The sequence below is a fragment of the Gekko japonicus genome, unplaced genomic scaffold (genome assembly GCF_001447785.1).
Source record: "Gekko japonicus isolate JY-2015 unplaced genomic scaffold, Gekko_japonicus_V1.1 scaffold51, whole genome shotgun sequence".
NCBI lineage: Eukaryota > Metazoa > Chordata > Lepidosauria > Squamata > Gekkonidae > Gekko > Gekko japonicus.
The window spans coordinates 1,669,380-1,675,379 of NW_015172004.1; positions in this window are offsets into that span (position 1 = coordinate 1,669,380).

The following is a 6,000-nucleotide window of genomic DNA, read 5'->3' on the forward strand; positions in this document are numbered from 1 at the left end:
CCAGTCCAACACGCTGTGTCGCACAGAGCCCCAAACCCAGGTGCCATCAGGCGGTCCATCAGCGGGGCCAGAAGTCCTCCCACTGTTGCGACCCCCCCTCCCCCAAGCCAAGAATACAGAGCAGTTCCATCTATACCTTGTGGCGAATAGCCACTGTTGAACGTCTGCTCGATATATTTAGCCAATCTCCTCTTGAAGTTGTCTGTGCTTGTAGCCACCACCACTTCCTGTGGCAGTGAATTCCACGTGCTAATTACTCTTTGGGTGAAGGAGGACTTCCTTTTGTCTGTTCTAAGTCATTAATTTCATTGAGTGGCCGCAAGTTCTTGTAATGTGAGAAAGGGAGAAAAGTACTTTCTCTACCTTCTTTATCCCATGCCTAATTTTGCAAGTCTGTCGTGTCACCCCCTCAAACCAAACTGTGGTTGCTAGTTTTTTTTCCTTTCTGGGGGGGGCTGGGGCCCCCCCCCCCCTTTAACAAGAACGGCAGGGAGGAAAACTTGAAAGGGTGGTGCAGTCATTGGGAATTCTTCAATTTCTTCATGTGGTCCAATTGTTGGCCCCTACTCAAAACAGCGTTCCGTGCGCCTTGGTGTTTAGTCATGCTGGCCACATGACCACGGAAACGTTTTCGGACAGCGCTGGCTCTTCGGCTTGGAAACGGAGATGAGCCCCGCAACCCTAGAGTCGGATTCGACTGGCTTTCGAGCAAGGGAACCTTTACCTTTTTAGTCAAAAACACCTGCAAGCCTTGTACAATAAACGCCTAAATCTGACCTTGTATCCTGTTGTTTCTTAACAAACTAAAAAGACACACCAAGAAAATCCGGTCTGAAGTGGCTTTGGTCGCCCTGAAACCTTGCCTTTCTGGTTTGTTCCACACATTTGCAATTGAGTGGCGTTTGAAAACTCCTAAACAACATAACAGATGTCCTGCTGGATCAGACCAATAGACCGCATAATCCTATTTCATCCAGCCAAATCTGCCATCCCTTGGACTATAAATTGGGTTGCCAATCTCCAGGTGGGGCCTGGCGTCCTCCCAAAATTAAGACTACAGAGATCAGTTTCCCTGAAGTCTGCCATCTGAAGCTGCTATTTTTACCACAGAATATGATCTCTGGAATTCAAAATGTTTGGGTTGAAATCTCCCACATTTTTGAGGGTAGTGTGATAACAGAAGCTAGAGGGCTGAATACAGATCTAAACACCCAGGTTCAAGTCTCTGTTCTGTGGACTTTGGCCTTGGACAAACCTGAATCGAACACAGAAGAGATGTAATGTGGATAATAATGGCACATCTCTCAGAATTCTGTTGTTGTAATGCAATGTTGTTTCTACCTATACTGGTTTATGCCTAGGTTGCCAGCCTCCAAGTGATCTACAGATCAGTTCCCTCAGAAAAATGGCACCTTTGGAGTGTGGACTCTATAATATAAAGCAGTGATGGCGAACCTTTTAGAGACTGAGTGCCCAAACTGCGACCCAAAACCCACTTATTTATCGCAAAGTGCCAACACGGCAATTTAACCTGAATACTGAGGTTTTACTTTAGGAAAAAACGACTCATACATTAACTTAAGATGATCCAAACAAAGTAAGGAAAGCAATCCCAAATGCTTTCATTTACTTAAAATTATTTGGCAGAGGATTCGACACTTTGATGATTGTCTGGGCCTGGGTGGGGCGATGGCACGGGTGCCCCCAGAGAGGGCTCTGAGTGCCACCTCTGGCACCCGTGCCATAGGTTTGCCACCACTGCCATAGAGTCTAGGAGAAACATGTCCCTCCCCAGACACCCTCTTCCAAATCTCCAGGAATTTCCCAAGCCAGAGTTGGCAACCCTGCAAGATTGCCCTTGCCTGGGAGAGAAAAAAGAAACTAGTATCTTTAGTTCCAGATGGAATAAAGAGAAAAATGTTCCAATTGAGCTATCAAAGCTAAAGTCCTACCTTCCATGAATCTGGATAGTGCATTGAGTCAGAGAATTTAAAGACTCTAGATACCTTAATACATTATCATTAACTGTAACTACATTGTCTGAATGTTCTGCCTCACTAAGTCAACAACTGTGGTTCTGTGATGACCTGGAGGTCCCCCACCCCTCCTCTACCGAAAGGTAATTATTCATCTTACTTTGCCACTTCACCCACAGTTGAGAATGGTCTGCACCCCTTCCTGATGGAATCCTTTACTCTCTTAATTTTATTTTTATTCATTTATTTTATTTCTATTATTATTATGAACAGGATCTTGTTTTCACAATGAAAACTCTTTACGTCCAATCTGTGAGGAAAGATTTCAACCGATCCAGAGCACATCCCCTGATACCTACTTCCGTCTCCAAATGCCTCAGCAAGATGACATAGTCCACTGTATCAAAGGCTGCAGATGAGTCCAGTGGGAGCAACAAAGAAGCATCAGATTTGTCTACTTTTAGATGGAGGTCACCAACAAAAGCCCCAGGGCCTGTCTCTGTCTCAGAGCCCAGCCTGACGCCAGACTGAAAAGGGTCCAGAGCAGATGAATCAACCAAAAGACCTGGAGTTGGTCAGCAGCTATTCCCACAGTCATTTTGCCCCGAAAGGGTAAGTTAGCCCCTCGGCAATAACTGGCCACATTAGGTTTGCCAGGTCTTACCTGGCTGCTGGTGGGGGGCTCCAGGGTCCGTCCTGGGATCTTCTGGTGTGCGTACTTTGCGCATGCACCGCAATGACATCACCTGGAAATTATGTCATCACATCACTGCCATCAGGGGTAACATTCTAGCTTTGGGGCAAAACTCTGTGGTTTGAGCCCAATTTTACCATAGAGTTTTGCCCAAATTTAGAGTGTCACCCCCAATGTCGGCGACGTGATGACATCACTTCCAGGTGACATCATTATGTCATGTTTGGGGGCATTTGCAGGTGGGGTTCTCCCCCACCAGCCAGCCGGCCAGCGGCTGAAATGGGCCCGCAAAACGGGGGAACCCCCACCCGGACTGGGGGCCTGGCAACCTTAGGTCCCATCCTTTTTATGTAGGGATGGTATTTTAAGCAGAGGATGGACAACCACCTCTTTGAGTGACTAAGGGAAAGCGCCCTGAGTTAGTGATTGATTTGCGATGGACACCAAGGGTTTGTTAACGTGGTCCTTGCATGGTTTTACTAGCCAAGGATGGGCAAGGGTCCAGGGCACAAGCAGTGGCCTTCACAAATCCCAGGATCCTCCATCATGGTAACTGGATCAAAATTGTCCATAAACAGAACAGACATTGTATTATACATTTCTTCTTGTAGGATCCATGTGCCTCCGTGAGTGGACCATTTTAAACGGGCAGGGTGTTGGGGCCACATTCACTTTTGCCCTCAGAAGATAAGAGTCCATGATTCAAGCCAAATATCCAACCCTGACCTTCCCACAAAGGCTCGTTAACAAAAGATTAAATCCATGGTGTGACATATTGTGACGACGACAGGAAAGAGAACATGCAAAGCTGTGTATAGACGCTAAAGGGAACAATTACTCATGAATTGTGTCCAAATAAGAGCCAGTTTGATGTAGTGGTTAAGTGCATGGACTCTAATCTGGGAGAACCAGGTTTGATTCCCTACTCCTCCACTTGAACCTGCTGGATGACCTTGGGCAAGCCATAGTTCTGTCAGAGCTGTTCTCTCAAGGACAGTTCTCGAAAGAGCTCTCTCAGCCACACCTACCTCACAGGGTATCTGTTGTAGGGAGGGGAAAGGAAAGGAGTTTGTAAGCCACTCTGAGATTCTGAGTGAAGGGCGGGATATAAATCCAATCTCTTCTTATAGAATCATGGAATCATAGAATATTAGAGTTGGAAGGGACCTTGCAGGTCATCTAGTCCAACCCCCTGCACTCTACAGGAGCATAGCTGAAAGATAGCCCTACAACATACCCGAAAGATGGTTGTCCAGCCTCTGCATGACAACATCCAGCGAAGGAGCATCCACCACCTCCCGAGGCAATCTGTTCCAATGCTCAACCGCTCTACAGTTAGGAAGTTTCTCCTGATATTTAGCTGGAATTGACTCCCTTGTAATTTCCACCCATTAGATCTAGTCTTGCAATCCGGAGCAAGAGAGAATAGATCTGCTCCATCTTCTATATGACAGCCCTTCAAATATTTGAAGACTGCAATCATGTCCCCTCTAAGCCTTCTCTTTCCCAGGCTAAACATATCCAACTCTTTCAGCCTTTTCTCATAAGACTTGGATTCCAACCCTCTCACCATCCTGGTTGTTGTTGTCGTCTTCGTCTTCTTCTTTAATATATGACAATAACAATTCAATATGAATCAATGTTTTAAGGTACAAAGTATTATATAACAATAAAGGCTAAAACAATGGATTGATGAAATTTCCAGATAAAGTATTCATTTTGTGAGTCTTCTTCTGAATAGGACTGATGTATAACTTCAAACTATCAATAAAATACACATAATTTTAATCAATTTTATGATTTTATAATTTTATGGATTGTATACATTGTACTAATGTATATATTATTACTTTGTAACAAAATAAAATTACCTGCAAGAATCATTTTTAACATTTGTAAGGGTGTATACAGTTAACAAATGTATAAGAATAAAACAGTAATCATTACTATCACATATTTAATACAATATCTAAAACATATACAAACAGGCAAGCACTCACTGTCTTCAGAAAAAAAAACCAATTCTTATGAAAGTCTGCAGAGCATATCAAAGTACTAAGGTTAGGCCATCATGTTCACCATATTTCAAAGACAAGAATGTAGCCTCAATGACTTTATTTATTTACTATATAACTTTATTGTTATATAGTATATAGTATTGTTATATAGTAAATAAACCTTTTTGAGGTGTGGTGACCAGAACTGTACATAGTACTCCAAATGAGGTCGCACCATTGATTTATGCAGGGGCATTATGATACTGGCTGATTTGTTTTCAATTCCCTTCCTAATAATCCCCAGCATAGCATTGGCCGTTTTTATTGCAGTTGCACACTGTCTCTACGTTTTCATTGTATTATCTACTATGACTCCAGGATCTCTCTTGGTCAGTCTCTGCCAGTTCGGACCCTGTTGACGTGTATTTATATTTAGGATTTTTGGCTCCAATGTGCATCACTTTGCACTTGGCCACCCTGAACCCCATTTGCCACGTTGACACCCACTCGCCCAACCTCGACAGATCCCTTTGGAGTGCCTCACAATCCTCCCTGGTTCTCGCCACCCTGAATAATTTCGTGTCATCTGCAAATTTAACCATTTCACTGCTTACTCCCAACTCCAAATCATTAATGAACAAGTTAAAAAGCATCAGACCAAGTACTGATCCCTGTGGTACCCCACTGCTTACCACCCTCCACTGAGAAAATTGCCCATTTATACTCACTCTCTGTTTCCTATTAATTAGCCAGTTTTGATCCACAAGAGGACTTATCCTTTTATCCCGTGACTATTGAGCTTACTTAGGAGCCTTTGGTGAAGAACTTTATCAAAAGCTTTCTGGAAGTCAAGGTAAACAACATCTGTTGGGTCCCCCTTGTCCACATGTTTGTTCACTCCCTCAAAAAAACACTAACAGGTTAGTGAGACAAGATCTTCCCTTACAGAACCCATGCTGAGTCTGCCTCAATAGTTTTTGTTCATCAGTGTGCCTACTAATTCTTTCCTTAATAACAGTTTCTACCAACATACCTGGTATCGATGTCATACTGACTGGCCTGTAATTTCCCGGATCTCCTCTGGAACCCTTTTTAAAGATGGGAGTGACATTAGCTACCTTCCAGTCCTCAGGAATGGAGGCAGTTTTTAATGAAAGATTACATATTTTTGTCAGGAGATCCACAAGTTCACATTTGAGTTCTTTCAGAACTCTCAGATGTATGCCATCCAGGCCTGGTGATTTATCAGTTTTTAAGTTGTCTATCAGTTGTAGGACCTCCTCTCTAGTCACCTCAATCTGACTCAGGTCTTTCAACACCCCTCCCGAAATCA